This window comes from Rhinolophus hipposideros (genome assembly GCF_964194185.1).
Source record: "Rhinolophus hipposideros genome assembly, chromosome: 1".
NCBI classification, from domain to species: domain Eukaryota; kingdom Metazoa; phylum Chordata; class Mammalia; order Chiroptera; family Rhinolophidae; genus Rhinolophus; species Rhinolophus hipposideros.
The window spans coordinates 20,724,247-20,744,185 of NC_138047.1; the positions used below are offsets into that span (position 1 = coordinate 20,724,247).

At 42.7% G+C, this 19,939-nt stretch overlaps 1 protein-coding gene across 1 annotated transcript in view; it reads left to right on the forward strand.

Annotated features, from left to right (window-relative positions):
* The window catches only part of FAM171A1 (family with sequence similarity 171 member A1), a 119,377-nt gene that overhangs the window by 47,621 nt on the left and 51,817 nt on the right, over positions 1 to 19,939 (forward strand). The gene's annotated exons all lie outside the window — the stretch shown is intronic.

A 19,939-nucleotide genomic window follows, 5' to 3' on the forward strand; every position in this document is an offset into this window, starting at 1 on the left:
TGAAAATGGTCAGTTCCTTTATTATGACAAAGCTAACCGTTACCAGTATATCTTGTTGATTTAGAGGCAGTCTGTGGGTTAGATATGGTCATCTCCCAATTCTTGCCAGGCTGAGGCTTTAGGAGGGAGGCTAAGTGTTCATCTTTGCCTCCCGAGGCCCCACTGAGGACAGTGGGGAGAGAGAAGTTACAGAAGGGAACATTTTAGGTCAGGTCAAGGAAGGATTTTCTATATTCAGCGCTGCCCAGTCATGGAACAGGCCGCTGCCCAGGGCTGGGAAGCTAGTGGCGGACACTTGGGGGCATTTCAGTCACGGATGCTGGAGCTCTCCCACCTGAGGCTTTGGGGTCTCCCTGATTCCCTTCCCCCAGCTGCTGAGTGCTGGGACAGAGAGAAGGTGCCACTGCTGCAAAGCAGCGTAGAAGAGGTGCTCCTGCTGTTTGGAGTAAGAATTCCAGGTGTTTCCACAGAGGAAGAAGCGTTTGCATCAAGTGCAGTCAGACTTCAGAACTCTTGGGGTTGGTTCCCTAGACCAGAGCCTTCTCCCTGGCAGGCAGGGAGACAGAGCCATGCCAGGATGAAATCAGTGCCAAACTTGGATTTGTAGTTGATTTACATCCTGGTGCCAAATTAAAAAAAAAAAAGTCACAGTTCAATTTGCAGAGGGCACTTCTGTGGCCCTCAGCCTGAGGGGTACAGCCCTCCAGGTGTGGAGAGGCAGGCGATGTGAGAAAAGGTAGCGGTCAGGGCCTCCTGCTCTCCACACCCTCACCCCACTGGCTCCATCCAGAGCAAGTTCCACCCTTACTTAGCTCCAGCATCGCATTGTAAAGACAGGGTTCTAAGGCCAAAGCATATTGGAAACCTACCCACATAGCAACGGACTAATTTCGGAGTTCAGCAGCAAGGTGACAATGAGGGTTTTGGGGTGAGGGTGACGTATCAGTAAGAGCACTGCCGCCGTTTCTAACCTTGCTGCTCAGTGTGCAACTTGCAAAGACTCTTTCCCATTCTTTTTTTAGACACACTTCTGTCAGCAAGAGGCTTTCTGTCTCCTTTTGGGGTGACTTTTTGGTTGGGTGGGATTTGAAAGGCAGAGCCTAGACTTGAATCTCAGGTGGCTTTGGTGTAACAGGAAGTGCACCCGACTTAGCAGATGGAGCTTGAATCCCAGCTCTGCCGTGTACGGCTGCACGCCTCAAGCAGCTGACTTAACCTCTCTGTGTATTGCCTTGTCTGTAAGAATGGGGTACATACCGCATACCTCACAATACAGGTAAATGATAGAATGAGGTGATGTGTGTGATCGCGCTTTGTAAGCTGTGGAGGATGATACCTTTAGGTGTCCCCGGGGTAGCCGTACCTCCATTAGCCCAGCACTGTCCGGACACCATTAGATTCAGCTGTTATCAGACCATATTTCCTACACATGAGAAATGCTTGGAAGTGACTCCTCTGACCCCACGGGAAAGACAAGGACAGAGGAGAGCTAGGAGTGTCTTACACAGTCTCCTCTCTTTGGCATCAAGTATTTCCATTCCTCCTAGAGGAGGAAGAAATCAGTGCCTAGGAATTCAGCCTACGCACCCCCAGTACAGTGTCTTAGAGCTCATTTAAGGGAGTCCCAGGATGGATGGAGATTAAGACATATTTACTCCTCATTCTTAATGGCAGGAGGGAGGTCATATTTGTTTCAAAAAGGAAACAAAATCATACGGAGAAGGCAAGGTTACTTCGTGCAGACTGGGGTCTTTAAACATTACCTACGTTTGCACCAAGGGGGTCAACATAATTTAAAAGGGAGTATGGGTTGAACTTCTTTTTCTGTCTTCTCCCTCCACTCCGTTTCACTGAAATATTAAATGCACATGGAAAATTTTAAAACCACACGTCGTGATTATTATACCTGTGCTGGCAGAAGGTGCACCCAAGTCCCCTGTGGTGCTTATAAAAATGCAAACTCCCGCTCAGTCTTCAAACAGTCTCTGGATCTAATAGAAGGGGCCCCTTTGTTAGAAAGGAGGGCAGTAATTGTAAGTGTGCCTTGTTTGGGGGTCTAGGAAGAACCTTGTGGGCTATGACTACATGAAAAGCAGAGGTGAGGCTCAGAAGAGAAATACTTCAGGGCAGCTTCCTCCAGGCCTCCCTGCATCCCTCTGGCCCCCCATGACCAGCTCTGTCCTTTCTCTGGGACTCTCTCCCTCCCCTCTCGCTCCTGGTGGTTAAGGTCCATCCTGCCACAGAGCTGCTTTCCAGGCATAGGGAAGCAGAGAGGGAAGGAGAAGACCTTTGGAGGATCCATGCTTAGACCCAACAGATTTCTATACAAGAAGAAAGTTTTCTTGTAAAGGCAGGCCAGCTGGGGAGAGCTTTTAGAGTAGGGTGTAGCTGAGAGGGGTCAGGCTGCTAGCTCAGGGAGCAGGGGGTGGGGGGATGTCCCATGGTGCTGCACTGCTGGGCCACAAGGCCAGACCAGTTGACATCTCAACTCTCTGCCATTTTTAGGACATCTTTAAGCTTTTTAGGTCATACTACCCTTTACTATAAACCAAGGACATTACCAGCGCTCTATGTCATGAGATTATTACTGAGATCAAATAATAGAACTTATGTGCTAGTTATTTGAAGACTGTAATATATAAAACTGTACATGTATAAGAGGTTCGTTTTTTTTAATTACCAATTTTATGTTACTCTCTCCCACCAATTTCCTCTCGCACCAAATTCTTTTTCTCAATCCACACCTACCCCCATTGCAAGCATTGCAACAGAAATTGGCAGCTGGTCATTCTTTTATGCATTGGGTCATTCAAGGCCAGAAAAAAAACTTTAACTATCAAGCGCAATTGGCTAGTTAAGTTCAACTCTCTTCTACTGGCAGGCTGGTGGGTCCTAAACTCAAAAGACAACTTAGACTTGTCGCTTAAGAACTAACCCCAGAGACCTGCCAAAGTTAGAGACCAGAGTTTAGAAATTACAGGTACCTTTTATATTCTTCTTTCCTCCTAGTTAAAGATTGACTCTGTCATTAAGCAAAAATAACTTAATGGTCACTGAAAGTTTTCTACATTAAAATGTTCGCAGCATTTTCTGTTTTCCTGTGTTTTTAATTACTAAGTTGTTTTTCACCTTGCAGAAAAGAAGGCACAGAAAATGCTGATTTCCTTCAAGTCCTAAAATGAGATTTTAGGCGTTAGATTCTTCCCTTCCAAATATTTTGTTTTCTTTGTGGATTTAAATTCACGTGCTATGAGTATTGGTTATTTTAATAAATATGTGCATTAGACAATAAGGTAAACTTGATTTCTGCTTCCCTCTCTAATTGGTTTTATATTCGTGTGTAAGTTATCTCCATCCATTAATTTATTATTTACAAATTACATAATACTAAGAAATGATCAAGAAAACAGAATGTTCAGAGTTTAAAGTAGGACTAGGTTTGCAACAAGGAATAGCTATTTGTGTTAAGATTATGTTTGCTTTTTTAAAGTTGAAAAGCTAAAGCAGTTACTTATGAAAATATTGATCAAAATAGACTTTGTTGAGATAACATGTCTGAACTGTTCCATATCTTTAAAAACTAACTTTCTGCTTTTAAAAACTAAATGTTAGCAGATGTTTGTCTATTTACAAGACTTTATCTCTCTAACATTTATTAGCTTTTACAATGAGGTAACAGTTTTGCTTTCTGGTTAAATGCAGTACACGCCCTTCCTAAGTAAATCGTAATTACTCTGTATACTTGGACATGGAGTATAATATATTGCATTTGGATTGTGTGCATAATAACCAATGATTTTGAAAGATTAATGTGCAAATATAGCCAGCATGAAAATGACAAAAATGTTTACTCCTTTCTAATCATTAAACGTGAAAGTTTCCATTTTCCCCCATTGTCTCTGTGCTCCTAAATAAGCACCAAAATTCACTGGTTGGTTGATTGGAAAGGAACCGTCACAGTATTGGAAGAATATATTCACATTTTTGTGATGGTGGATTTTATTGTTTTGTGGTCTCAAGTCCCTTCCTATTTTAGAATGAAGTTTTAACTATTTAATTCTGTGTGTGGCCCATTAGCTCAAGCGTTTTAGAACCCCGTTTGTGTTCCACCAAGGTCATGGGTTCATCCCCCATAGAGACCAGGTATATGGCATCCAACAGCTCCAGACAAGCAAGTGGGAAGTTGTAGAGTTAATGCTGATTCTCAGCTTCCTGAAAAACAAGTCAAAGTATTTGCCTCTTGAGGGTATGTGGGTGGTGTCTTCCTTACACTCCTGGGTCAGCACATGGAAGCCAGAATTAAGATCACCCAACAAAGACCATTTCAACAGTACACTGGATCTCAGTGTCTGCACCCACAAAATGTCACAACACGAGGCCTTGGAAAGGGTCTCCAAGTTCACTCCAGAGTCCCTGTGACGTGATAGAAGGCCTTGTTCTAGAAAGCTTGACCTAGCGGGAGTGAAGCCATGGTGGATGTTTGCTGAATTCAGTTCTCATGAGAAGGTAGATGTGACCTAATTGAGCAAAAAAATGGAAATCCGGAAGTCATTGCTTACTCTGTGTGTGCAGATTGTTGTGTTTAGCTTACAGTTTCCAGGACTGCCTTCATTTCTTTTTGGGGGGTTTTTCATCCTTAAGAGTCTTCACCCCAAATCAGATGGTCTTGACAGTGGACTTCAAAAGAACATCTCAGGCGGATGGGTAGCTCAGTTGGTTGGAGCATGAGCTCTGAACGACAGGGTTTCTGGTTCCATTCCCACATGGGCCAGTGAGCTGTGCCCTTCACAGCTGGATTGAGGACAGCGAGCTGCCGCTGAGCTTCCGGAAGGGCAGCCGGATGGCTCAGTTGGTTGGAGCGCAAACTCTCGACAACTGCCTTTTCAATTCCTGTTTGGGATGGTGGGCTGCACCCCCTGCAACTGGAGATTGGGGGTGGCAATTGGACTTGGAGCTGAGCTGTGCCCTCCACAGCTAGATTGAAGGACAACAGCTTGGAGCTGATGGGCCCTGGAGAAACACTCTGTTCCCCAATATTCCCCAATAAAATTAAAAAAAAAAAAAAGAAGAACATTTCATCCTGGAAAAGCTAAATAAATTAAATTGACTGATATCGATGACAGGATGATTTAATCATTTGTTTTCCTCTGCATGATAATATTTTGAATATGACTTTTTCAAAGGAAAACCAAAAATACTATACTTGTTGTAGCCTCAGTGAAACACCTACACTTAATTCCATAGTGTAAAATCTTTTTTGAATCAAATAATTCAGATAAATGTGCTTTATCCCAATGTAGAGGTTGGCCCCAGCAAGAAATGTACAGTAAAGTTACACACTAACGTGACACCCACGATATATTTATCGTATTATGTCTGGACTGCACACTACTTAGGTGTGTCCTTTGCAGGTTAATGTCCATGCTTGTCAGGCAGTCGGTTCAAATTCAAGTTTACCCTTCTTCCTATTTCTGTCCTCACCATCACACATATGTATATATGCATGAAGAAGCCCTCGCTGAAGTCTTGGGATTGAACTTCAACAGGAATCTCCTCATTATTCCTTCTGCCTGCGGCCTCCCTCTGTGGCAATCCATTTTGCGTTCTGTTTTAAGATGAATCGCTTCACTCCCTTGCCCAGAAATCTTCAGTGATCCTCTGCTGTTGAAAGTCTGTGATGTCTCATTCACTGCCCTGCTACATTAGGTCATTTTACGCCTGTCAGAGTCTGGAAGGTAACACAGAGATTCTTAGGGTCTGATCTGAGCCCCTCTTGGTCCTCGCTCACAAGTCATTTTCTCCTCCCACTGCTGAAGTCTTTTTCTCTGATGTGGAACATACTGTTTATTCATCCAGCCAAGACATTTAGAAAGTTCTTCCTCAGAGCAAGTATAACTCGAACTAGATGTGTACCAATACTCTGTTCATATCTTATCTTCAGCCAGGAAAACTTGGAGTCATCTACTGTTTTAAAACAGATTTTATTATGATTCGGGTATGGCGAGGCCAGCAGATCAGGAGACAGCTGTCATTGAAAAGACAATTTTATTTTGCTCACAGTTCCCTAGAGGACAGGGCATGGCATGGCATGGCATGGAAGGGCATGGGGGACACATGGGGAAGCTCCAGGGTGGGTTAGGAGGCAAAGGGAGCAAGGGGACAGGTGGACGAGAGCCTTTATTATGGCTGAGGCAGGATAAGCAGGCTGGGCGGCTTAGGATTGGCTACTTGGAATAATTTCAGCAGGCTCTGGGCCATCGGAGCTGCAGTAATTGTCTAGTATCTGGCCCTGAGGCGATTAGGGCAGGGGGACAGTGGTCCTGAGTGAGAGAGCCCCATTGAGCAGGTGTTGGGGTGTGGTAACTATGGGTCAGTTTGCATATGAAGGCATGCTCACAGGTGAGCCCTCATAGGCAACAGCTTGCTATCCTAAGAATTCCCTAGTTCTGGGAAGGGCAGTCCCTCCAATGTCAGCAAAGCCCTAAACTGTCAAAGCCCCAGCCATCCAGAATGAGAAGACATGGTTAATAGACCTACTACTCACCCTTGCAGCCCCGTCCCAGTTACAAACTGTGTCGCGATGTAACCTCGAATGACAGCCTTGTGTTCCTTGTCTACAAAATGACAGGTGAAAGATCATAGCACAGCTAAGAGCCAGCCCACTGTGTATTTGTGGGGATGAAGCCTCTGACTCTTCCCGGGATTTCTTCCCCCATTCCCAGGTTCTTTAGGTTCACATTCCCAGTGGGAAGGTGCGCTTTTCAGTCTCAGGAAATGTCCCTGAGTGCATGTGCGTGCACCGGCACACTGTCCCCGGCCAATGAACCAGCAGTTGGCTGCCCTGAGACTTTACTTTTATCTCTTTCGTATGTGGACTTTTCTGTCTGCACTTTGGCCAGTGGGCTCTCTTTGGAATGGAATCATTGGCCCTGCCACTCTGATAGCTTTTGAGTTCTTGGTCTAAGCCAAATGATTATTCAGTGTAGAATATATGTCTGTGACCCATTTGACAGGTGACATTTAATAATGCCCTTGTGAGAGAGCTAAAAATAGCCTTGACTTACAAGCATAAGATGAAGCATGGCAGATCTTGGAAAAGTAAATCTCCATTTTATGTTGCACAAGTATTAATCGAGTTGGCAGTAAAGAGTAATGTGGAACTCATTTTTCAAGACAGGAGTGGAAAATCAAATCCCTTTATTGACACTGATGTCTGTATATGAGCTATAAAATTTGGAAGGTGAACTATTAATCCATTTGGCAAAAAATAATGATCATTCTAGAAACTTAAACAGCATGGAAACGATTGTATGTTGGTGTTCAACATGGAAAAAAAATCACAAGGAACAGTACTTTGTTGTTCAGAATAGTCAGATTTTCCCCTCCTCAGATGAAGCACGAAATTTAAATTGTGTTGTGAAGTTTTAAATTTCTTGGAAAACCTATAAATTGGATTTCATAAATATTGGTGGCAATCAGAACATTATAAGGTTTTGTAACATGGAGGAAGGAGTGCACATAGTTTACAGTGGTTTCTCATTAATACAGAATTTAATCAAACAGATGTAGAAAAGGAGAAATGGTATTTCACTAAACAAATATACATTTTCAAATGTTAAATGAATAGCAACTACCAACCCAATTAGCATATAATTTTAATTCTACTCATCAGGCTTTGCATGTGATGACCTAAGTATGGCCATTCAACTCTTAAGATTTGAAAGGGAACTAAAATAATCAGTGCTTTAAAAACAAACAAAATGCTCACTATTGCTTGGAGTGGAAGCATTTTTTTATCCCTCTTGTCCTGTGGCACTGGGCCCATTTGAAACATACTGGAATGACCATGTTAAGTTAGTGGAACAGAGTGGCTGGTGTGTAAGTGTGTGTGTGTGGGGGGGGGTGAGAGGGTAATTATGGTATGAGCAGTGAGAATGGTTAGAATTTGCCAAGAGAAAAAGGGAAATTTGCTCATCCCTGATAGAGGGTTATTTCAGAATTTAGAAGTCCACTTGTGAAAAGAACCCTCACGAGCCAAAAGGCGTTACCCAAATCTTGGGACTTGCCTTGTCTCTTTTTTTTTTTTCTTGGACTCAGCCCTTCTCCAAGGACCCTAGTGTACTTTTTTCCTGCCTCAATGCTTTCCTAATTCTTGGACTTCTTGGGGTCCTTGGAGGCTGTCAGGAACTTTGAAGAGTATGAAATTTTGCCCTACTTGTAAGCCAGCTAATAAGTCAGCCTGCCACAGTTATATAGACGATGGTAGAAGACACAATACTTCTGGGTCAAAGAGAAAGGACTGTTTATTATTCACAGCAGTAACAGGAGCTGTCCTGGTGTACCCTTAACCCCTGGTTATTCACAAATGTAAAAAGAATTTACGAGACTCTACAAGAGTATCCAAAGAAAAGATTCATTGAAAGTTAAAAAGGGGGAAAGAGAGTTCTGTTTGGAACTGGCAGAAGTTTTGCCAGAGCAGTCTGAGAGGGAGAGCTGCGGAGACAGAGGGATAAGAGAGATATTGCAGAAGTTTGCCAGAACAGCTTGATGAAGACTGCTGCAGAGACAGAGGGGTAAGAGAGGGATACTGGCAAATGGAGTTTTGCCAGGATAGAGCCCGATAGGGACAGCTGCCCCAATGAGAAGAAATGCTGGGGTTTTATATTTTTCCAGCAGGATATAGATGCTTGTCAGCTTGCAGGGGGGCTGCCATTATGATTGTCTTATCCTGGGAACTGTCCTGTTCCCATCTATGACGGATGTCAGCTTGCAGGGTGTTGCTGTTGCAATTGGGAACTGTTTTGTTCCCATCTATGATGGATGTTTGTTAGTGTGCAGGGGGTGGCCATTGCGATTGGGAACTGTTCTGTTCCTACCTATGATGGATGTAAGGTGCTTGTCAGGTGCAGTGCTGGCCAAGGGAGTCAGAGCCAAGCGGTTAATGTTTAAACTCATTCCTGTTAGCCCACAAGCTCGCTCCTGTTAAATCTTTGCCTGTCCCATCCTGCCAGCTCACAAGCCCGCTCCTGTCAACTGTTTACTTGTCTAAAGACAAGCAAAGTAGCTAGAATATCAGTAATCAGAATACCGGCATTCTTATCCCAGTTCATTGAGCCCCATTTCCCATAGGGCAACTCAAAGTGGGCCACATGATGACTGCATATGCAATGGGTTGCATTATAGGAGACAAACTCTGAGCTTGGGAAACCAAATCTTTTATAATGGGCAATAGGCATGCCTGTCTATGATATTGTGATTTATAAGAAGAAATATATATTTAGTCTTTGTCCTCATTTCTGGCTATTTAGTCTTTATCCTCATTTCTGACACAGAGCTCTTGAAACCCTTTGAATTTCCAAAATGCCCAAGAATAGTAAAGGTGTCTTGTATTAGGTTAATGAAGTGACCTGTGGACCACACCTCAATATGGGGGCTGGTCAGCAGAGGAACCAGCCACGTAATTAGAGGGTTGGAATTTTCAGTTCTACCCCAGACACCTCCTGAGAGGGGAGATTGAATCAGTCCCCACTGGCCAATGACTTAATCAATCGTGCCTATGTAATGAAGCCTCCATAAAAACCCAAAAAAAGGGGGTGGGTGGGTTTGGAGAGCTTCCAGGTTGGTGAACATTTGAAGATTTGGGGCAGGTGGAGTGTCTGGAGAAAGCATGGAAGTCCCACGCCTTTCCCCACGCCCTGCCCTCTGCATCCCTTCCATCTGACTGTTCCTGAGATATGTCCTTTTAATAATAAACCAGTGATATAGTAAGTAAAGTTTCCCGACTTCTGTGAGCCACTTTAGTAAATTAATCCAACCCCAGGAAGGAGTTGTGGGAACCTCTGACCTATAGCCTGTCTGTTGGAAGGACCATTGCCACCCTGGACTTTGCGATTGGCGTTTGCAGTGGACAGCAGTCTGGTAGGACTGACCCCTTCCTCTGTGGGAGCTGACACCATTTCCAAGGAGCTAGTGTCAGAATTCAATGGTACCATATCCAGCTGGTGGCCAACCACACACACACACACACACACACACACACACACACTGAAATTGTGATGAGACTTGTATTTTGCTTCCGAGGGAGGCTGTCTACCTTTTTTGCGTGGATATTCACTAAACAAACATTCCTGAAGAGAGTCCACCCCAAAGGTTAGTCAGTGCCTTGTTCACAGGACGTGCAGAAATGCAGAGACCCAGGGAGAAGTCTCTCCTAACAAGGGCTTCTGCTGTTCCCCCAGCTTCCTGTGTCCTTGGGAATTGTCAATGGTGGGTATGAAAGACAAAGAAGTATTTTCCATGAACTGTGTGTAGTCAGGTGTGGTCCACCCCTCAGGAGGTCTTTATAAACTTTCTAAAGACCCTTGGTCATCCTCGTTTGAGTCAAATGTTGGGAAACAATAAGCTAATGCTAAAAATGACGAGCAGTTATTAAACCTTCCCTGTGTGCTGTCCTGTATGTGAAGCACAGTATTATCTCACTTCAGCTCTCTGAGATGGTTGATGGTGGGCGGCGGGGGGGGGAGAATTACCTCCTTTTTTTTTTTTAATAGATGAGAAACTAGTTAAGGGCAGGAAGTGGAGACATGAGGCTCAAATACAGGTTGTCCACAGCCCTGTGCTCCAAAAAGCACACTAGCATTCCTTTTTTTATTTCTCTTCCATTGAGAGGCTTTTTCCATTGAGAGATGGTGGTGATTTGTGGGTTTTTGTCACCAGGGAAATTTAGAGGCGTGAGGGCCAGGAGGCAAGATCAGGAAGAACCTCGTGCTAGCAGATCCCTTACAAACATCATTGCCAGTCCTCCAAGAGATCCTACAATATTTTCAAAAAAGTTGGAATCCCTGTTTTTTGGATGGAGGAATGGAGGCTTAAGGAGACCAATGCACTTGACTGAGGCCACACAACAAGTACATGGGGAGCCTGGCAGCCAGGTCCAGACTATTTGGCCATGAAACATTCTGTACACATTCCCCAGTCCTCATGGGCACTCCTATCCAAGACCCTGAAGTACCCTCCAATACGGCAGCTTTTTCTGAAACAGAAAAGAAAATGTTAATAATAAAAGTGCACTATAGTTAACCATCTCTCTTTCTTTGAAAAGATAAGCACATATGTATAATTTAATCACCGCATTAACTAAGCTTCAGCTGCTTTGTGGACCTTTATCTTCTTTCATAAAACTCCCAGTGCCAGAGAGCCTCACACACTTGGGCCATTCACAGCCTTCCAGCAAGTCCTGTCCCTGACCTTGTTTTCCCCTTTAATTCTAAAAGCCACTAATGAGTCAGCGTCCTCACTACTGGCTCCCACTTAGCACTTTCTTTCTGGTCTCTTCCTAGAGAGAGAAATGACTTGCTTAAAAAAAAAAGAAAAATTTAGTGAACATCTGAGGGTTTTTTAACTCAGATGAAATACCATGTAATTTTGCACTTGACCTAGCCCTATACAGAAATCTGTTAAAAATGCATATTTGTAGATAGAAGATCTGGAAACACACACAGACGTAGAATTTTTCCTTCACCAGGTTCTCTTGGCAACCATTTCACTAGCATCTTCCAATAGCTCTTTAGAGCTTGGCTAAAGCGTGTATATTAATTTTATAGATGTACTTAATATTGCTCATTAACTTCACAGCTCCAGATTCTTCCAAGTTCTCCTAAGGGGACTTTGTGCCTTTGTGAAAGTTTTATACCACCAACAGAACAGAAGCCTTTTAAAAATGGTTTCTTTTAGTGATTTTCTTACAAATACTTGTGGCTTTCCTTGTCACCACAGTGTTGCCTCATCATAATTTTCTTGTTTAATTATGGAGGATATCGTGTGATGCTTATAAAAACATTTACCATGTTGAAATTTCCATGTTATAGTTGCTATATACTTTACCAGGTCTGACTAAAATGAGGACATTGTTAGGTTTATATGTATTCATTGATTTTTATGGGGAAATTCTTGAAAGTTGGAACCATGGCTCCTTTTTTTTTTTTCTTTTTTCTTTTTGGTCTAGCTGTATTTAGCATCATTTTGATGTCCAGTAATTGCTTCAACTCTTACTTTTTTTGAACAGTTCTAAAGCATTCTTTTAGTTTAAACTGGTTAGAATTTTTTGGAGATGTTTCCTCCAAGATGAGTGATGATGTTTTCATTTGTACTTTAAAGCTACGTCTGGGTGGTTCCCGCTACCACCCATCAAGGGGACTGGGATTGTATCAGATAACTTTTTTCGATGAGATCATAGGAACAGTGTAAGAGAGACATTGAGAATTGTAGGTTTTGGAGCTTGGGTGAGAAGTTACAAAATACGTGCATTCTGTCATTTGTAGAAAAAGAACTCAAGCTATAAATTATTTGAAGATGAAGAGGGAGAAGGCAAAGCAAGGCATGCTTTCCCAGTGCCCTGTGTTTGCAGGCAGTTTTATTCCGTACTAAGGGGAGTTGTTCTGTGCGCTTGTGGAGTACGGTCTGTCATTCCTTCCTCGTGGCCCTGCCATTATGTTTGCTCTAAACTTGGTATTTAGAGACGCTCTTGCTCAAGCAACAATTTGAAACTGCCTTGTTGCATTTAGTTCTAAATCTGGCAGGTAGAAAGGAAACGACTAAAAGATAATGCTGGGCTAAACAATGTTTAGTTTTCTACCCACAAAGCAGATGTTCTTTGTACCACTTAGAATGGACTAGTTTGTGCCCACAGAGCCAAACGCTTTACATGTGCCAAGAGCAAAGGAGCCCTGACTCATGCTGGAGGAAGAATTCCTGAGCACTTGTTTCTTCCTTCTTGAGTCGACCATGGACTGAAGGACATTTGAGAATGATCTAAAGGCGGTGACTGAATTCCTGATCAGGAAAAAATGGGCTGAGTGACTGTGTAAGGAGAAGAGGTCTGAGCACACACTCCGACCACCACAAGGAGGCAAAATTGGAACCCATGATGGGGACTCTGTAATTCAGTGTTCTCCAGAGCAACAGGACCGATAGGATGCATGCATGTATTTATAGAAAGAGATTTATTATAAGGAATAGACTCGTGCAATGATGGGGGCCGACAAGTCCCACAATCTGCAGGATGACTCAGCAAGCTGGAGACCCAGGAAGAGCCGATCTTCCAGTTCGAATCAGAGCAGAAAGAAGCTGATGTCCCCGTTCAAAGGCTGTCAGTCAGGAGGAATTCTCTTACTCAGAGGAAGGTCAGCCTTTTTTGTTCTATTCAGGCCTTCAACTGATTGGATGAGGCCCACCCACGTGAGGGAGGGCAATCTGCTTTACTCAGTCTGCTGATTGAAATGTTCATGTTATCCCAAAACACAGAAAGGCACACAGTAATGTTTGACCAAATATCTGGGCACCTTGTGGCCCAGTGAGGTTCACCATCAGATACTGAAGAGGAAGACGATGGGATGGGAGGAGAACCAGGTGGGTGCGATTTCAAGGAAATGGTCCTCAGCCATCTAGTGCCATGCCAGTATAGCACAGAACCTGAGGAGTGCAACACCAGTATCCATTCGAGCTGGTTAAACTAGAAAATATGTTTATTAAAGCTTTTGGTTAGCTCATAGAACTTCTGGGAGGACGAGGCTCACAGCCAAAACCATGCCTCAGCCATATGGTGAGACTGAGCCAGGGACAGCCTCCCTCCCTCCTGCTGAGATACGGCAGTTGCACAGCTGTCCCCAAACCAGATGCCTCCTCCATGGTCCCCTTTGGCCAGAAAAAGCAACTGCTTCTTTATGTTGCTGTTTTCCAAATCAGAATCCAGCATGAAGGTATCAGAGTGGCAGAACCAACGTCCTCTCCTGCGTTTTAGCTACCAGGGAGGCTGGGAAAACAAGTTTCTGTCTTCTGCCTTGGCCAAATGTATGATGTGGGAACATACTCACATGAAGGAAGGCTGTTCAGAAGATGCTGGATTGGCCACCAAGACTCATCTTCCTGTGCTACCTCTCCCTCCAGTCTCAGCTTCCATTTTCATCTCTTCCAAGAAGCATTCCGCAAGTGAACTCGATCAGCCACAATCAGAACCAATATTCGTGTAGTATGTACCTGTACAGCTAGTGTCCTTTTCAGTTCAACAGTATGGCTCATGGAAACCCTTTTTTAAATTTTTAAATATCATCTCTATATCACCTCTACCGCTAGGCTACTCTCAGATCTTTTTACTTTCTTTGTTTTTGTTTTTGTTTATAAATTCCAGGCCTCATTAGTTGCTTCTTAACTATGTTTTTAACTCTGTCTTACCCAGTTTCACTCCTTTTGCTCTCTGGCACATGGGTTGGTCCTAACTCTCCCTACCTCCAAAAAACTGTAAACTCCTTCAAAACAAGAACCATATCTTTTTTTTTTTTTATATCTCCCATGATACCTAGTATCATACTAAGCATACCAGTAGCTAATCAAGAAATATTTTCTGATTAATTGTAATTAATTAGTTATCTGAATTGATTAATGCTTTTCAAATGAATTTTGATAGTATCTATTTAAAACAATAATGAATAAGAAATAAATTGAGCAACAGCAACAAAGAAACCCAGGGATATTTAGGTCACATACTACATGATATCCAGAAATGCCTGTAAGTTTTAGTTGATCATTCAGCATATATATTGAGTGCCTACTATGTGTTAGACATTATTATATGTGCTTGGGATATATGAATAAAGAAGAAAAAAGAAACAGACAAAACAACTCTCTCAAAGCTTGTATTCTGGGGTGGCCGGTTAGCTCAGTTGGTTAGAGCGTGGCGCTAATAACACCAGGTTTCCGGTTAGATCCCCACATGGGCCACTGTGAGCTGTGCCCTCCTTAAAAAAAAATTAAATTATGAATAAATGAATAAATAAATAAATGAAAGAACAATGAGATGCCATTTTTTAAAAAAACTTGCATTCTGGTAATCAGAGAGTTAATAAAGACACAAACTATAATCGTGCTACAATTGATAAGTGAAAGAAAAGAAAAGAAAAAGTAGAGCAGGATAATATCAGACATGGAGGGTGGGGTTGGATTGACATTTTAGATAGGATGGTCAGAATTGTTAAAAAAAATTTTTTTTACACAGAAAATTGAATGCTTAGTAGGTATGAGATGATATAAAGAAGTTGTTCAGTGAATTGAGTATGATAATGTCATTTGGGGTATGTTTATTTAAAGTCCTTATCTGTTGTAAACTGAAATATTTATGGGGAAATAATGTGACCAAATACGATACCTGAGATTTGCTTCAAAATGTTCCAGTAAAAAAATTGAAAAGGGAGGGATGGAGGGAGGGTGGAAAGTTGAGTAGATGAAACAAAAATGGTAGAAAGTTGGTACCGTGTTTCCCTGAAAATAAGACCTAACCAGAGAATCAGCTCTAATGCGTCTTTTGGAGCAAAAATTAATATGAGACCCAGTCTTATTATATTATGTTGTGTTGTATTATATTATATTATATTATATTATATTATATTATATTATATTATATTAAATACCTGGTCTTATAGTAAAATAAGACCAGGTCTTATAGTAAAATAAGACCAGGTCTTATAGTAAAATAAGACCAGGTCTTATATTAATCTTTGCTCCAAGAGACACATTAGAGCTGATGGTCCAGCTAGGTCTTGTTTTCCGGGAAACACGTTATTTGAAACATATTTATCCGTGCAGAGGGTTTCCCCATACTAGTCTTTCTATCTTTATCTGTGTTCTAAAAATTTCATCATAAAAGTTTAAAAACTTAGCTAGTGGTCAGTATAGCCCTCATTCAGGAGGTGACATTTCAGCAGTGACTGAAGGGGACAAGGGAGTGAGCTGCATGGATGGGGGTGGGGGTAGTGGGGGGAGGGCGTGAAGGCTGGAGGTAATGCGGTTTGGATGGGGAGAGATCACAGAGAGCCTTTTAAGTCACTGCAAGGACCTCAAGTGAAGGTCAAATCCATGAGGGCCGCCAAAACTCAGCCTTACAGTCACACTCAGATGTATTTTCATTGGGAATTCGTTGAATTGTTCTCATCCCCTGAATTTCTTTACTCAGACTCTGAGATGAGAGTGTGGAATGAATGCATGGTCCCCACCGTCCCATAGAACCTTTTCCAGGGATGGAAATGTTCTCTCTGTCCAATACGGGAGCCACGAGCCATATGTGGGCCTATACATTTAAATTAATTAAAAGTAAATGAAGAATTGAGCCCTGCAGTCACACTAGACACATTTCAGGTACTGAGCAGCCAGAGGTGGCTAGTGGCCTAGTAGTATTAGGGCATGGTTGGTTTCCCGCCACAGTCATTCATTCCTTATGCAAATGTTTATGGATACCTGCTGGCTCTAGGTACCAGGCCCAGCCTTGAGGTTATCAAAATGATTTTTACAAAAGGAGAGCCACTGCACTTGAGGGGCCCAGCAACCACATGAGATACTGGGAGGCAGTGGGAAGTGCGTGGTCTGAACCACCCATCCGAGGCGGGAGGGCCTCTGCGCTGAGCTCTCTCGACGCTGAGTCTCACCGCTCAGGCAGCCAGGTCATTCCTACCTGGGCGCTGCAGCTCTGTCTGCACCTTTGGTCTGGTTCCTGTACATCCTTTAGGCCTGAGCTTCAGTGGTACCTCTTCGAAAGGCCTTCCCTGACCTTTGACCTTCCATGACATTGAAAGTGGGATCCCCCTCCATTATGCTCTCCTGTGTAACTGGTAAGTGAGGGGCTGGCAGATGTTTTTCTTTAAAGGATCGAAAGTAAATAATTCAGGCTTTGCAGGCCATATCGTCTCTGTCAAAACTTCTGAAGGCCACCACTGCAACGCAAAAACAGCCTTAAGAAGTATGTAGATCACCAGATGTGGGTGTGTCCCAGTAAAACTTTATAGACACTGAAATTCGAATTCCAGGTAATTTTCATGTGACATGAACTATTATTCTTCGGATTAAAATAAATCATTTAAAAGTATAAAAACGATTCTTAGCTCACGGACCATACTAAAACAGGTAGCCAGCTACATCTGGCCCTCAGCCACATTTGGTGGGGTCACAAAAGGATTTGAAGGGGGACAGGAAGTGGTCAGATCAATATTTCAGATGCCTCCCTCTGGCTTCAGTGGGATTTCGGGGTCAGGTCAGAGGACAGTGGCAGTTTCTGTGAAGAGGTTGAGTGGCTGTCCGATAGATGGCAAGGGCCTGAAATAGGGCACTGTTAACAAGGCTGGCAGAGAAAGGCCTGCTTTGAGACATGTATTCTGGAATTAAAATCAGATCTTGGCGATGGGTGTGCATAGTAAGGAGTCAAGGGATAATGTTACAGCTTCAATTTAGTTATCAGGTCCCTCAGCTCAGCAGGATCCAGCTCTCACTGGCCAACAAAGAAACATCTTAATGCAATTTAGGTCTGGGGCCATTTATAGGTCTTCCTTTTATCTGCAAAAGACCAGTAGTGTTCTGTAAGTAGTGACTCACTCACCTAGTCCTAAGGTTACTCCCCTGGTAGGGATAATTTTGTTTGCTGTTGAATGGATAATCTACTTCTAAGTGTTACTCTAGAAAAATGATACCCCAATGGGAAATTTCTATAACTTCTGCTCAATATTGCTGTGAACCTAAAACTGCTCTAAAAAGAAAATCTATTTTTTTTTTTTTAACAATGAACTAGATCTAGAGTTATTGAACTGGAGAACTTTTCATCATATATTATCATATGAATAAGGTGAATTGCAAAACAAAAGAAAAAAATTATACCCCAGCGGTCTGCAATAATCACCTAGCCATCTTGATTTTTTTAAAGTCATTTCACACCGAAAGAAGTAGCTAAATAATCTCTTCCAAAGTATATAAATTACAGAATATAAACTAGGCTTCCTGTATAAGAAAAAATTCAAGTGGTAAACTTTAGAATGTTGATTACAGTAGAACTCCTTTCTCTGTTTATGTAGGAATCCTTTAGCTTTTCCCAAATCTCAGCTGCTTTTGCCTTCTAAGCAAACAATGAAGAAAGAGCAGAACCCTTGCAATCCCAATTGTTAGTAAATGTTGCATTACCATAAAATTACATAAATCATCAATGCAGCCCTACAAAACCACCTTCCCACTCTTCCTGTTCTAAAAGATTTCTATGTGCATATTAATGAAAGCTGAGTTAATTTATGTAACAACTTTGAGTACCTCCTGGGGATGAGGAAGATGGAGTTAAATAAGAAAGCACAGGCGTGAAGTACATCCTGCAAATCTGCATTAAGATAGATGACAGATATGATTGGAGGGAATTAACTGAATAGGTTTTATAATGTCATAACCTTGATTATCATGATGTTGATTTTATCCTCCTTGGTATTAGTTTTCTCTTCCTATAGTTCAGTTTCTGTAGCACTTTCTTTTCTCTCTGAAAGGATTTGAGACATTTATTTGGTACAAATCTATAGCACCTAGGTCTAGAATTATTTACCTGTTCTCTAGTCAAGATATGTATTAAGACAGTATAAATAAGAGGGCGAGATAATGATTGACTGAAATTCGCAATATTGAAAAGGATACTCTAGTATCATTAGCTGGCAAGTTACCAAAGTCGAGGTCCTCAAAGCAAAAGAAATTCTTCTCCATGCGGTTGCCCAGTTGAGGAAGAGCTTTTATATAAAGTTAACCCCTAGGAGAGTTGTCTTGTCCCTCCACTTTGTTTCATACCTTTCTCCCTACAGCTCCTTTGTCTGTGCCCCGGCCTGACACCCTTAGACTCTTATGCTTTCAAGCATAGTGATTGGCATAACATAATGGTAATTGCTTGTGTTTAGGCTTGCTCAGTAAGGCGCTGAGCTAAATGTTTCCACTTGTATGTTGCAATGTGTTTTGTTATCTCCAGTTTAGAGATGAAAAAACTGAGATCTGGACAGGATGAGTAACTTGCCCAAGGTCACGTGGCTGCAACTTGGTAGAGCTAAGATTGAAAACTAGAGTGTGGATCGCAGTAGAACTCTGGAGCATGGACCACTGGGCAGTTCCCACTGGGGCCGCTCCCACATGCCTCCCTCCCCTTACTATCAGGCCACTTATGTCACTGGGTACCATCCATTCCCTTCACACCTAAGGGACAGGGGTTTATTGGAGCAGGATACACTTCTGATTGTTCTGGAATATAATCCTTTCATTGATGTCCCCTGTGATGCTGGAATCTGGTTTGTTATAGCTTCCTGATTACAGAGACCTCTTCACCAGTTGCTCAGTCTTGTCTCACCTCTCCCCCAGTTCATTCTTCACCCAGAGTCAGATTGACTTCCCATTGCCCTTGGGATAAAGAATGATCTTTTTAGGTTGCTCATGGAGCCATGAGTGATCTGGCCGCCATTTACCTCTCTAGCCTTGTCTCTTGCTGGGCCGCAGGTTGCTCGCACTCTCCAGCTTTCAGAACCTGTTTCCATTTCTCCAGGAAGCATGGCTTTTTCTTGCCTCTGAGCCTTGCATATGCTGTTCTGTCCGTGCCCCCTGTGCCTGCACCAAATGTCCCTAGGGCATAGCACTTGCCTACCTACTCCTTTTCTTCATGGCTGTCTTTTGCACAATTAATCACAATTCTAGGCACAGAGTAGCAGCCTTCATAAACATCTCTTGCATAAATAAATGAAAATGATCCATTCCATTTTGATGTTTTCACATTAATTTGAATCTGTCCATTGCTCACATTCGTTATCTGTTGTTTGCCAGGATTCATAACTCAGCTTCATCGATCTTTTCAAACGTTTACTTTTTAATTTTTTTTCTCCTTCTAAACGTCTCATCTCCCACGCTGTGGGTTCTCCCTTCTGATGATCGTTAGACGCTATTTCGGTCTAGTCTTTATGGTTACCAGCACAACAGTCCTGGGCTGCCTGTATCCATGTTCACTGGGACATTGAAGAATATGGCTGCCAATCTTAGCAGCTTCTGTAACAGCTGGAGCCTCCTGGGGCTGTGTTTGCAGGCAGTGCTGGGAAGGAGAAGAGTATTGTGTCCGTTATGC